Genomic DNA, 13,956 nt, shown 5'->3' on the forward strand with positions numbered 1-13,956 from the left:
CAAACCGTAAACCCCTTGGGGCACTCCCTAGCAATGTGCCCCTCCTTGCCACACTTGTAGCAAGCACCAGATCGACATGCCCCATCATGACCCTTGCCGCACTTTCCGCAAGTGCGGCCCTTCGGACCTCCTGTCCTCGAATCGGCGGACTTTATCCGCTTGGCTGCCGGCTGAGACTGAGCCGGCCGCCGGTCCACCCGCTGAGACTCGGCCTCTTCCCTGGCCTGGGTCTCCAACTCAATCTCGCGCTTCCTGGCGTTCGCCTGAAGCTCAGCAAAAGTATGATAGGTGGAGTTCGACACAAACTCCCGGATATCCCTCCTCAAAACACCCAAGTACCGGCTCATCCGAGCCTGCTCAGTGGACACCAGCTCGGGGCAGAACATCGCCCTCTCATGAAATTTCCGCGTGATCACCGCAACAGAATCAGTACCCTGCTTGAGGGTTAAGAACTCCTGAACCAATCGTTCCCTCTCCACTGGGGGAACGTACTCGTCCCTGAACATAGAAGTAAACCCCTACCATGTCACTGCTGTAATCTCTGCCAAAGTGAAGTTCGCCGTCACGAACTTCCACCAATCCTTCGCTCCCAGACGGAGCTGGTTCAAAGCGAACCGTACCCTCAGGTGCTCCGGGCATGAACAAGTGTAGAAGCACCCCTCAATATCAGCGATCCACCTCATCGCAGCAATCGGATCCTGCGTCCCATCGAACTCAGGTGGCTTCGTGTTGCTGAACTCCCGGAACAGCAACGAGTCACCCTCCTGTGGCCTAGCAGCGGCCACAGCTGCGGTAGCTGCAGCGGCTGCAGCTTCAGTCAATGTGGCGTACCGCTCCTCAAACGTCTCCATCAGGGTGGTCTTAATAGACCCAAACATCTCCGGGATCTCAGCCCGAATCGCTGCAGCTACCTCCTCGTGAATCATCTGACGAATCTCCTCGTCACTCACACCACTCGAACTCGCTCCGTGGCGTGGTCTAACCATGATGTCTCTGAAATACAACATAAAACTATCAGAGACTCCATCGAGTATAATCGTACTCGATAACGCAACCCTACTCAGTCTCCGATATCCAGGGATTCTTATTTGGGTCTCCCACTGACCCGGTGTCTTCGGTAGTACGGGCCCAATACTACCGACCACACCGCATCAGCATCCATCCCAAATCTTCCTCCCCAAACCCCGGATAGTGAGCACTCTACTTTTGTTATGCACTATCTACCCGCACACTAGCAAAGCATCTTATATCGGCAAACTTCCCTAGACTAAGGCATCACAAATCAGGCCACTCTAGTCCTATCATGAATACCTAGTCTTCTAGCATGCATAACAATTCATATAATATTGTAAGGTATTTTGGGGATCTTTACCGTTCGGGCGCTGACTGATCGTACACACTGCTTCTTTCTTGCTTACCACAAAACCATTTACAAGAGTTTATGCCTTTATTTAAAAAGTTTCCTCAAATCCTCGGTTTGAGTTCAGTTACTCCCGAAGGTGCACCCGAATCCCTCAAACCAAGGCTCTGATACCAATTGTAACAACACAAATTTTCAAACAAAATTTTCATTTTAAAAATAAAGTATTTTCATTCAAAACAAGGCATAAATATTTAAGTGTCATGTCAAATACAAATTGTCTAAATCCCAAGATCATAAAAACATCCCTCAGTGTGTACAGATCACGCCGGCGCCTTCCCACGGTCCTCGCTGGTACCTGAAACACATACATAACAACTGTAAGCATAAATGCTTAGTGAGTTCCCCAATATACAACTTACGCACATACGCCTTTCCAGGCCCTCACCTTCCGGTCCATGTGTCTCAGGGGACTTCCGTCCCTGCTAGGTAAACCTTCCGGTCCTACCCACGCCGACCTTCCGGTCCATAACACAACGCCTTCCGGCCCATAACATAATCGCCTTCCGGCCCATAACATAATGCCTTCCGGCCCATAATATAATCACCTTCCGGCCCATAACATACATAGCACATATAACAAATAACTTACCACATATAGCATACATATCACATATCATATCTGACCTTCCGGTCACACAGTCAAACCCTTCCGGGTACAGTATAGTGAGAAGACTCACCTCGTGAATACTGAAAGCTAGCAAATCCTGAAATTACTCGTGCTCGATCCGCCGAGCTACAATCTCCCTATAACATCATATATCTCTTATTAACACTTTTATCTTATAAGTTTAACTGACCCTAAGAAGTCACACATAGGTCAACTCTGGTCAACGGTCAACGGTCAACGGTCAACTCGACCGGACTCGGCGAGTCTAGACGTCCTCCAATTCTCTAAGATTCCCCTTCTACTCGTCGAGTATCCTCCTTGACCCGACGAGTTACTCCTGGAAGAATCGCGGGGCCACCCCGACTCAACTCGCCGAGTCTGAAGAACAACTCGACGAGTCCCAGATAATCTTCAAGCTACTCGCCGAGTCTGTTCATCGAACTCGGCGAGTCCATGCCATGCAACCGCTCAAACTGCTTCCTAAGGTCAGAACTGCTCCGACCATTCATAGGTCTGGCCTTCCTAGACTGATCCATCACGTAAGGTCCTCATTTCGGTGCTCATGATACACCCCATGACTTATAATTTACATTTTGACCTAAGGCATAAGGATTCCAATCCAAAACCTCCATCAATTCCCGAAATGCTCAGGCATGGGACATTCTGGACCTCCAAAGGTCCCAATACAGGGTTCCAATCGTTTGGGGGACTAGGGTAACATTCAATCTAGTCACAAAAGGGTTCCATAAACCCTAAATCCATAAACACATCAACATAGCAGAGTATACTCGAATTCTTACCTGGATGATGTACTCTCTGTGTCCCCAATCCTCAGAACGTGACTCCCTTGTTGTTCCCTTAGCCAAGCCCTTCTCTTCCTTGCACAACAACTCCTCCAAAATCAACAATGGCCTTTAACCTTGCTCCAGATGCACACAATCGATTTAGGGTTTCTCTCAGAAGGCTAAAATGAACAATGACGGCCAATAAGTCCCTCTTATACATCCCAAACCTGAACGGTTAGGGTTTTCGCTAAATAGCGCAGACTCGCCGAGTCCATATCCGGACTCGTCGAGTCCAGTCGCGAACACGCGACCAGGTCTGCGATCCTACTCGGCGAGTCTAGGCTCCAACTCGCCGAGTCCCCTCTTAAAACACCCCAAAAACATAATTATAACAATACCTGAAATTCCGGGCTGTTACACTTACCGATAATTTTTTCGTGAGCTTTAGTGGCTATATGTCGTCGCCCCTAAATACGTCGACAATGTTGCCTATGTACGACAATGTTTCATTGTTGTTAGATTGACACATGCATTTAATAGCTAGGACTGAAACATGGCTATATCACACAGATCGCTAATATGAGTATTAGGTGCGACTAGACCTTTAGCGGCGGACCCCTCTGGCTTGTTGTCACCGAAAAAGGGCAAGTCTCCACTAAAGGTGTCGCCTCCATTGCTTGCATTTCTTGTAGTGATCTGTTGGGCGGTCCAAACATCATTTGAGCACATTACAAGAATAATAAAATGGTCCCCTAGAGTTGTAAATATAATAAAAATTCGAAAATCGACACACCATTTACAAGATCATTAAAAATGTTTTTCAAAACACAAATATAGCTAAAACATTTATAAAAAGAACTAATTTGAAGAAAAATACTTCTTCTAGAACTTTAGATACAAAATCATTAATAATTCTATCAATATCAATTTTATCCAATATATTTTTCTGTATACATACTTAATATTGTCAAACAATTCAACATTTCATATGACATTGATGACCTTAAGTTCAATAAATTCAATTTTAAAATCCTTCTTTCTGCAGATGAAATAGTAACATGAATGGTCGGTAATATGTTATATTCAATAAAATCATTTGGGTAACAATGAACAACTTTCACAAATTCCAAAATTTAACCCACGAAAAATATATTATAGGCAAAGTCATATGAAACACTTTTAATTTCTAGAAAAAAAATTGAACCCACACCGTACACATTCTCGTTATAAAAAATAGTCATAAACTTTATACAATTTTCTTTAAATTTAGTTTTATTTAATGACTTTAATTTATTTGAATCGTATAAAAATCCAAAGTACTTTCCAAATTTTTAGTTGTTCATATTTAGTTTCTAATGAAACAATTGTCATATTCACCGCAACTAAAAATAAATAAACCTTAAATATTCTTCAATTGTTTGTGTTTCTTCTTCATGATTGGTTTCATCAAATTGTTTTTTTTTTCTAATAATAAGATGTCTTAATGGAAATGTAGGTTCTATATTCATATAAACGCAATAGTTATTAAAATATTCATACTTACACAAAATATTCATTATATTTTCTAATTGATTAATAGTACAACAAATAAAACATCAATCCAAATAACCATACCAATTAAAATTCTCAAAAGAACTAAGTAAACTTTCAATTTCACATTTCTATTTTATTTTGGTTCATCACATGATCTACTTAATTCTAGCAAAACTAATCTTATTTGAGGAGCTTGAAATTTAATTTTTTTTATACTTTTAATCCTAATTTCCCAACGAGCATTAAATAATGATATTAAAGTTAAAGTTGGAACATTACCTAACAATATATTTCATCTTTAATAGAACTAAAAATTATTACATAAATGTTTTGCACAACTCCAAAAGGGGAAACAACTTTAACACAAGAAAATGTCATATCATTAGCCATATGGTTGGTTAAGACGATGACAAGTACATTGGATATATAAATTTATAAAGCTTTATGATTAATTTCAAATAGTTTTTTTGAATCCCTTAATGTTTCCTTTCATATTCGACCCTTTATATTCAACTTTCTCTATATATCATCCACGTTAAGATCTAACAATTTCAACACATCTAAAAATTCATTGAAAAGTCCCAAACCATAAGTATCACACTTTTAAAAATGCTAAAAAATATTCAACAACTTGTATTTTGTTGAACATATATTCGCACATCGTAGAATCAAATTCATTTGTTCTTGATGGCTCACACGCGGAGTACAAACAAGACTAATAGAAATATAATTTACCTCTTTAATTATTTTAATGATATAATTTCCAACCGTGTTGCCAAAAAGAGAAATTAGTTTATTTTGAATTTTGTGATAAACATAATAACAATGATTTTCATTATTTTTGACACATCTTACATGATCTTCCATTATACCATCAAATTCACCCATCATTTCAATTAGTCGTAAGAAATTATCATCGCTCTCTCGATATGAAGTTTTTCAAAAGACCCTCAAAAAAGCCAAAAAATATTCAGACAAATATTTTAAAACCGTAATATTGTTGTTATTCATTATAAACTAGAAATTCCCCCTCCCCCCCCTCGGTGTGCCCGCATTGTGTTGGATATAGGCCAGGAGTCTACTTATGTCTTTTTTTTATGGGGGTGTAATCTTTAATTTTCTATTACGCTATGGCATCCTCATTTTCACAGTCTTTTTAAAACTTTTAGTTTATGCTTGTTTAAAATATTTTTTATTGCGGAATTGGTCCCAAAATATCATTGACATGATATAATAAAAAATCAAAGCATTTCAGAAGATTTTATATTTCGAAAGCATGTGATGTCTAACTAATACAAGAGGATAAGCATAAGTAGGCCTTACATCAATATTTTTGTAGCCTACAAACCCTTTAAATCTACATCAATATTTTTTTAGCCTACAAACCCCTTAAATCTGTCAACAGATAACTACATTAGCTATCAATACCTTCGTATTGCTACATGTGATATAGAGAAACTGAGTGGGTCGGGTTGGGAAACCTAGTGAGCATATAGGAATTTCAACCCACAGTATTATAATATTTAATTATCTAATCTTCAACATTTAAGTAACCCAGTTACCCCATTCCTGTTACTCTAAATTCCTAATCCTATATATCGAGAGATCTTTTCTAAAGGATCTTTGACAACAACCATCTATATTTCCCTAAGTAATTAGGTACAACAGTATGACAATACTTTAGATACTACACAGAAGTACAACAGTACTTTGGTAAAACACGGCAGTACGATAGTACTTTGGACAGGCACGATTGTGCAATAGCACTTTGGATAGAAACAATAATACAATGATACTTTAGACAGGCATGACAGAACAATAGTACTTTGGATAGACACGACAAGTCACAACTTATTTGTTTCGCACAAATCTAACTAAGCTATCATAATCATTATCCTACACAACCCTATCATAGCCTCTCAATTATTATTTAAACAACTCATTACTACCCAATCATATTATTAAGTATAACATACGATTAGATCAAGTAACATTCATATCATATAGTATGAATATATTAAACACAACGAAAACAATGCACATAGCATTTAAGCATATAGGATACTTGTATTTATGTGTACATTTGAAAGTAACTATGCACTTACCTAACTAGGTGACTGGAGAATTCTCCAGCGCTCCACCAAATGCTTTGACTTATCCTCTGATGTGACCTATATACGAATGTCACTAAGTTTTAGTCTAACATTCCTGACGACTAATGATAGTCTAGATTCCTCACTAATCTCAATGTCTACATCAATATTTATCAAGTAAGGAACAATCAGGTAGAATCATATATGAGGAAGGTTCCGTTTGGTATACAGAGTATACTTTTAGGAAATCCAACTTTAAACATCTTACTAAATCCAACCTCGTCATCATACTCGTAAGTAGACTAATCAATAATATGATGTTGGATTTACTGACAAATATTAATTATAAATTCATTACAACAATTATGAATTTAATATAAATTACTCTAAATTAATATAGAGTGTAATTTAACTTACAAAGATTCCCTAGACAAAAGTCCGAAAGTTGCACTTATAGAGCTTCTACTTGGAGGCTATTACTTGTCGGGCATTTAGGGTTCACAGGGCTTCACCGATATACTAGAAATTAAGGAAATCTGGATCTAATGTAGAGAGAACTCAAGGGATTGAGCTATAGGGGTGCGATATGAGAATCATATATGGAGGTGGGTACTTATAGTCGAAAAAAGATATGCACATCGTGCACAATGTCGGGGCGCGTCGCATGTTCTGAATATGTAATATTAAATAATGTATTTGATGTGAACAATGCTGGTTGTATTATGTTAATGTTTGGTGATGATCTTGTTATGTTTCATGTATATTCATTGTGATGATACTTCAATTGATAGATGCACGAGCCCTCGGACGTTTCCGCCGTCTGGTTTGAGGGTGTGACACATTCATTCAAATAGGAGTTATGTTATATAGATAATCGAGTATAGTTGTGTATGCTTTTAGTAATGTGTCATTACTATTTTAGATTTCATGATAGACTGCGCATATTGAGTAATAAACAACAAGGATGATGAATGAGTTCCTCCAGGATAGTGGAAAAATGTTTGTGAGTGTTTGAGACCACCAAATGGTTGATCGTGAGTCTCCAGTCCCAAGGTGGATGATGACAAGAACAATTTGACATCAAAGTCCTAGTAGTGGGATAGTGTCACGACACATCATGAGCAGGCATACGAATGAACTGCTCAAGCAATAGTTATACCTTGATACATGTAAGGTAGTTAGAGCCTCAAGGGAAGGCTACTAATGACGTAGTGTTAGTTTAGGTTGGAAGCCTTAGTATGAGTCCTTCACCAATTTTAGAATATTGGTTCCAAGATTTCGAACTAGTAAACCCATTGTAGTAGCCTTGGTTAATTTTTAGGTTATTAGAACGCCTAAACTAGGCAGATAAACTGCTAGTAAACTAGGATCATGTGTGTTTTAAGGGTATACCATAGAAAGATGTCACTTGGACACATGGTTAGATAGCATACCGTAAAGCCTTTTTAGGGGCATGTTCCGGAATGTAGATTCCTGTAGGACGTCATAGATAAATTTCTCCATTTTCTTACTTTAAAACATGTCAATAGTGTTCCTAGTCAAAAGAACAAATCAACATTTCACATCTAAAGGTAACCATCCATCGTAAGATAGAAATTCAAAAATTCCCAACCGATGACTTTCCGCTTTTTGGAAAACTTAGCGAGGAGCTTATAAGTACATCTAAGGTAGAAAACGAGGTTCTATGAAACGTGTAGATGCAACAACGTAGACTAGATTTTTATAACTCTGATAAGATAGCGTCTAGGTAAGCTAGGAGTAGGATTTCAGGGGCGAAATCTTTGTAAGTAAGGGAGAGTTGTAACACCCCATTTTTACCATTTCGTAGGATTCAATATAAACTATCGTTTATAAACAATCAAAGTAAAGTTATATTAAATTTTAGCCAAATTAATCTTCGTAAACGAGTAGGCAACATCAATACGATTTACATGGATATATAGAACGCCGGAATCCGCCTTCGTATTAAGAAGTTATGCTTCTTCGAAGTTTTGCAATTAAATTGACACGTCTCGGCATATCATAAAAAGTGAATTTTTGACATATTTCTTTTTAGCCTAAGAGATTTAAACAAAATTTGTGGTAGTCGTTAAACCAAGAGTGTGCATATAGAGAACGTCCAAATCTGACTTTATAAGAGGAAGTTGTGGTTTTTTTCAAACTTGCAGCACGGCAATGCGGACACAGAAATCGAATCTTAGATTGATAGATTATTAGTCAAAATAATATAAATGAGATCGTTGTTATGATTTCGTCAATATAAAGACAGTAGGAAACAGAGTTTGTATATAGGAGTTGTGTTTTCTATAATGATCTCTAACAGGCTAAGCCTATAAAAATATTTTTTTATAGAGTGAGAATTATCTATTGGGACCTAAAGGGAAGGTGTAGATATCTTCGAGATTTATTTGGCAATATAAATAATGTCAAAAACGGAGCTCGTAGATATCAAAAACGACGTGTGTTGATGATGTGGCACTTCCAGGAGGCGACATGTGGCATGCTCGGCAGCCCACTCCTCTAAGTGACAAGGTGCATGGGAGAATACGGACGTGACACATGATGCCATGAGAATAGGCCACATGGAGACCTTCAAGAAGCGGTGAGGTGGACCAAGGAGGCAGCGACACAAGGTAGACGAGGGGAGGAGCTAGGATTACGCATGTGTACGACACTCCTCAGGCCTTGCATGGCGTGCAGTGTTGTCTCCTAAATATACTCATAGATTTTCTCTTCATATCCTCACAAATTCACCTCATTCTCTCTCGAAACCTCTGTAGCTTTCAAGCTCAATTCTTCCCAACTTTTAGGAATATTCGAGTAGAGTCTCAAGAACTCCAGGAGCCAACAAAAAGGAGTATTCAGATTGAGACTCTGTTTGTGCAGTTCCTAGTTGTTAAAATGTATGTTAATACTCATTAGGCTCGTTCGCTTATTGTGACAACTGGAAAAGTTGGAATCAACCAAAGTCTAAAGATGTATTATGTATAAGTGAAACCACATCTTAACGTTGTTGCAATGAATCATCTATAGCCAAAGAGGCATCATTTGTATAAGTATATATATATATATATATATATATATATATATATATATATATATATATATATATATATATATATATATATATATTTAAAACCATGTTGAAATGAACTATTGTAAGTCAACACAAGTCAAATAATTAAGAGTTCTAAGCATGAATTATACCCCACTATAAGGGATTTCGGTTTTAGGAATCTAGAACATAGGGATTTTGGTTTTGGAATCAAAGATCAAAGGGTTTTCAGTTGTGTTTGATCGAAATCACAACCCTAGGGACCACTAGGACCGCAATCACCATTTCATGGGTGAAACCAAACCGAAATCAAGGTGATTTCGGTCATACCTTGGCCGAAATCACCCAAAAGATGGCCAAGTGGTGCCACTTTATTGGTTGAATTAGCTTCCTAATGTGATAATTCGTTTACCAATGTAAACCTCACATCACCTTATCTTATTTCCCCTTATATAACCATGATTTTTGGGACCATTCAAGCCTCATTTACAGTTAACATTTCACCACCAATTCTCTCAAAATAAAACCTTTATTCTCTAAATATCAAGATCAAACCTCTTAAGGTTTATTATTCAAGTTGGTTTCAATAGATTTGTGGTAAGTATCTTCTATATAATTTAGTGTTTATACAAAACGTTTTTTTTGTTATATCCTCTCATTTACACATATCATTATGTGCTTAAAACTATTAGGATACGACTATCTCCACATATTCTAACTTGAAGATCATCGTTTTTATCTCGTTATCTAGCCAAGAACATAATCGAGGTGAGTTCATACCCCTACATTTTTCATGTCTTTTTCTGTTTTTTTTTTTTTTTTTTTTTTTGGGGGGGGGGGGGGGGGGTGAATACAAGTAAAACACAAGAAAACTTGTGTTAAAATACAAACCATTACTTATGTTTTCTTACATTTTATATACATTTTACGTGAAAATGTTAAATACGTAAAATAACATTACTACCAAAATTATAAACTCTTACATGCAAAGTCGTTAAGTTACAAAGGTTTTTCATTTTCAACGGAACATACATTTATAAACTAGAATAGGTATAGTTTGTGGAACATTCACGCTATTTTACCCTTTTGGGACAAAGAAATAATTATATAAAAATATAATTATTTTTCCGTTATATAAAAACTATGAAAGGGTGAGACATACATTTACAAGAAAAATGGATTTTTCATACGTAAACCTATTGATACAAATTTTGTAAGACATTTGGCTTCATCGTACTTTGAAGTACATAACTTAAGTCCTATATTATAAACTATAATCTCTTGTAGGGAGAGCATGATACTTGTGTATAGATCTACACGGCACTGACAATCCCACACCTAAATTGTTAGGTACAATTAGACCGGCAGGCCTGGGGTGACAAATGTCATAACATTCCGACGCCTGAAGAACGTCGTTATAGGTCAACTAGTTGTTAGCATGGTTATAATAACTCACATGGGGTATTAACAATACATTTGGTTTACAGCGCTAATAAACATTTAACTGGTTTTATGTAGATAAAACTACATTACGCTATTTTCACGTTACATCAGGCGTTTCAGGAAAACATATACTCAAATGGATTTGTGTAAAGTAAAACTACATATTACAGATTTTAAACACAACTTATACATATCTGTATTGAGGTTTCTAAGACTACAATTCGTTTTAAAGGAAAATACGGATTTTCTGGAAAATACACTCTATCACTTCATAAGGAAAAATGACACATTTTCTCATACAAAATGCTTATGAACTCACCAACTTAATTGTTGAAACTTTTTCAAACAACTTGTATTCTCATGGAATCTTTAAAACAGGTAACCACCAACTTTTGAGGATGGGATGCTAAGGCGTCAAACAAATCTTTTGTCATCATATTGTAATTGACTTTGGAAACATGTAACAGTTATAATGATGTAACTCTTTCAATTATATTTACGATGGTTATGTTGTTTTCTACTATTACTCAATTGTTATGATATTGTACATGACGTCATCCGCCCCCGGACGTTTCCGCCATCCTGGTTTGGGGGTGTGACACTCGTTAGTGGGATCATCTAAATAACTGTTAATCTTCGGAGTAATTGTCCAAGTGAGTTCATCTCACTATATTGTATGCACCAGTATGTATCCACTATATTCTGGGATATAGTTGCCTGTAGTATACACTTAAACAACTAGGCTAGATAGTTTCCTATAATGTGGGAATTTTGCTTGCTATATGTGTTAATATATTATGTGGGGGTTGAGGGCAAACCAGCTTCGTGTTGAAGGCCAATAGGCTTGGGCAGACTAGCTTTATGCTAAAGGCCAAGGTGCGGACCAGCTATATGTTGTAGGCAAAATGGGGCGGACTAGCTATATGATGAAGGCTAAAGGGCGGACCAGCTATATTTTGAAGGCAGTTATGTGTATACATTGTATATATGTTGTGGTATGGAATATTTTGAGGGAATTCACTAAGTCTCAGCTTAGAGTTGTTGAATAATTATTTTATAGGTTGTTTAACTGACCATGGAAAGGCTCACGCATGACTGTATTTGTATCGAAGCATTAATAAAGTTTTATAGATTTTCGCTAAAATACTCTTTTATAATTAACTATGTAATCATTGTATGGTGTTGTAAGACACATATTTTAATAAATAAAACAAAAAAATTTGGGTTGAAAATGGATACATAATAGTATGATTTTTAGCTGTATTTGCATGGACTTCAATAAGAAACTAGGAAAGAATCGTCGTTTTGTAGGGTTGGATACACCAAAGAAATGGACGAAACAGGAATAAATTTTCCCTAGGCAGATCAACTATCAAATCAGAAAAGGCCATCTACATGTTAGTGGTTAAGCTAGTCTGTTGTTGTATTACACTCATCTTCAGAAATATGTGATAAAGAGACCCGCATAAAAGTCAACTAAATTAGTCTAAAAAAGACTTTTGTAATCAAGAATAACATATTCCCTCTGGAAACTAAAGCTTGAGATAAAGAGAAACATGTATCCAAAGGTATGATCATGAATATTTGGGAAATCTTCTACATCATCAAAAGTAGGTAGACTGCCAATCATTTATATCAAGAAAATAAATTCATTTATTTTGGTAACTTTGAATGGAATAACATAGGGAGGAATGTGAATTATAAACAACCATGGAAACTAATGTAACTCTAGGAACAGATGCTTCATATCCGGTGATATAACAATTTCCAAAGCTACCTGGTATGTAAAACCAAATGTGCAATCAAAATTTGAATTAGCAATGAAAGGTTGAGGAGTCTGTATCTAAGTATTTGATTTTGTTCCTCCCCAATTTATCGTTGGTCATCCTACATCCGTAACGGAACAAAAACAATCTATTAAGCCCAAAATTAGTTTCTATTTTCACTAAGAAGGTTTGTCCAAAATCATATATCAATTCATTTCAGAATTTGGTTGGAGGATTAGGAAAATCTACGTGAAAATATAAAAGGAAGTATAGGATTACTTCTCAAATAAAGTTCCACATTTTGAATGGTTGAACTCACCTGATATGGATTCTGATGTTATGTGGTGTGTGCTACCCGACCATAAAGCTCATACCGATGACATGCTGCAAGAGAAGTTGAAAATAATAAGTAATAAGTATCGTTAATTACATTTAACAGCTATAGTGTTTTAACATTTTTATATTTATAATTTATAAATATGCTTTACAAAAATAAAAAGTGAAACATAAAAATAAACAAGATATAAGTGAGTGAATTAGGATTGAAAATATTATGATCCACAATCTGTTGTTTAAGTGTGTTGCTAAACTGAATAGTTTAGCCATGTTTACCCATCATAATTTCTTCTTCATGTTTATTGAATAGAGTAATGCCAAACTATTATATAAGAATTGAATAAAATAATTATGGTAGTTTGTATACAAATATCACCATATTAGTTGTTGACCTCACCACTAAATTAGAAAAGATCATATCGTAGACCTCAACATTTAAATAATTCAAAATCAATGAAATGCAGGAATAACACTATTAACTACTAAAGCATGCAAGTTTGATGACCACTCAACTTGATAAAAAATGAAATGTATCTTCTAATTAAGCATTATCTAACAACACTAAACAAAAAGCAAGTAATTTTATTTTTGAGAATAATAGGAATGGCTGTATCAACATTGAACAGAAATCGTCATTATTAATCTCATATTAAAAAGGAGATTTATATGAAAAAGAAAAGTAAAATTTCACATATCATTTTATACACCATCATTTATGCAATGCGGATTAAACCATATCTCATGCCTTCATCTAAAAAAACAGGAACCAAATAACTATTACTTGTATATTCATATGCAATTATTATTGGACCAAATCTATCACAATTGAGTAAACTATAAGGAACAAAAAGGTAAAGTTGCTTAATAATAATAGAGTCCACTTGAAAACATAACTTGAAGGTTACTCGGGCTGTC

Source organism: Lactuca sativa, chromosome 3 (assembly GCF_002870075.4).
Source record: "Lactuca sativa cultivar Salinas chromosome 3, Lsat_Salinas_v11, whole genome shotgun sequence".
In the NCBI taxonomy this organism is placed as follows: Eukaryota; Viridiplantae; Streptophyta; class Magnoliopsida; order Asterales; family Asteraceae; genus Lactuca; species Lactuca sativa.